This window comes from Ruditapes philippinarum, unplaced genomic scaffold, assembly GCF_026571515.1.
Source record: "Ruditapes philippinarum isolate M1 unplaced genomic scaffold, ASM2657151v2 ctg8982_1_1_1_1, whole genome shotgun sequence".
NCBI classification, from domain to species: domain Eukaryota; kingdom Metazoa; phylum Mollusca; class Bivalvia; order Venerida; family Veneridae; genus Ruditapes; species Ruditapes philippinarum.
The window spans coordinates 36,313-38,318 of record NW_026866278.1 but is presented as its reverse complement, the minus strand read 5'-3'; positions in this window follow the sequence as shown (position 1 = coordinate 38,318).

Genomic DNA, 2,006 nt, shown 5'->3' with positions numbered 1-2,006 from the left:
ATGGTTGTAGGAGATATGCTCCAGACAAAAATTGGACGCCACCCGCCCGCCGGCCCGCCGGGGGGGGGGGGAGGTTACTATAATACGACCCGTTTTTCAAACGGGCGTATAGTAAGAAAGTACTATTTTGACTTCCATACAAAATATTTTATCACAATGACTGTTCTGCTAAAATGCATCAAAAGAAAGATGGTTGCGGTAATTGGCTGTCAGGAGAATGTTTGAGTAATTTAATCTCAGGAAGGATTTAATAATGAAACTAAAACTAATTCCCAAGATATTGTGGCTCAGCAGCACTGCCTGTATTAAATTGTTGAAATATTCCCAGTCACACATCAAGTAATGAATTGTTTAATTAATTCTATTATCTTTATCTATCAAATCCATTTACTTTTTCACATTGGACGCAATAATTATCTGTACATTATCCGTACATTTTATCAACCTATTACTTAAATCAACAATACACCTTTTCAAAATAATAGCTCTCCTTTGTGGGTGTTATAGTAAACGTCATATACAAATAATCTTATTTACTAACAATTCATCTTTTCAACTACCTTTCTTTACTACCCCCTCCCCCTTCGTCCTTCCTTTTCGCCGTATTCGTATCACTGTTGAGATAATACGCTTCTAATAAGAGTAAATATATAAATTATAAATACACACTACTTGATTACGTAACGTAACGTAAATGCCCACAAAAGATACGTTATGTCATTCAAACTATAATTAAAATTAGCTACTGCGCATGCGCATTGTTTGGCTCTAAAGCGGCTCATATATTTTTAAAAGTTCTCCTTTAATTGTTTTTCTAAGCGACCGTATCTGCAATAAGGTTTTGATATGTCAGCCGCCACTCCGTCCTTGAATCTGGACAGTTACAACGACATTGAGCGAGTTAGGTACATGTGTATGACCTGTACTCTATATATAGACGACCACGTGTTTATATTCACATGCACTTACCCTCTTTTATATATACATAGACGTAGTTGTGGAAATAAAGCAATTGATTATATATTTATATGTTGTTTAAACTTTACATTTTCCCGCTTTTTATGTCCTAGAAAGAGCATCGAAACACGAGGCTATCTGACTGTACGAGGGGGCGTAGCCTCCGAGTATTAATCAGATTACCGAGTGTTTTGATGTTCTTTCGTCAAACATAAAAACGCATTCCCTGTTGTCACAATATGAAACCCCGGGAAAAAGTAACCAATGAAAGAGCATCTGAATATGATATTTCAGTCGCTTTCCCTTTCTCTTCCGTCACAATAAGTAAACCGCAGCAAAAATGAGCCAATCAATGGACATGCTCTGGAGTGCAGGTACCTAATACCTGCACTCCAGTTAACACACTGTATAATTATGTATATGTATACGATTAAACTCTTTACACATATTCAACGGAAAGGTCCCTAAACTATGATACAACTATTTTTACCGTAAATTGGATTGAAGTATTTTGAGGTACCCTACAGTCAAGCAATAATATACAATATATTACACAATGTACTAGCTTCGTTCAACATCATATTAACCAGTGTTGTATGTATTTGTGATTCCTGCTTAAAACGTTGAAAGCACATTCTTTCTCATAGAATTTAAATGCCATATTGTGGTTTCTTAATTGAAAATCAAAGTATTTTAACCGAAAACATTTTTCTGATCACACAAGACATATTTTATAATTATCCTCCTGCAACTCCTTAATACATTGAATGAGAACATAAAACCAAAATCTAAAGTTTAATTCCGACGTTAATTATGACGTACATATTACGTATGTATATAAAGTTTGTATAATTTACGCGGCCTAGCGAAAAAGTACGTTTAACTGCATGTATAATTTTTCGAAGTGTGAACATTGAATATGTTTATCTATGGTGGAGTATATAGGACATTGAAACCCTATTTATTTGTTAACATCTTGGGGATCGGGTGAGGGGAAGGAAAATCTACGATCGTCTGAAAACGTTGCACATTACGCATGTACTTGGGAG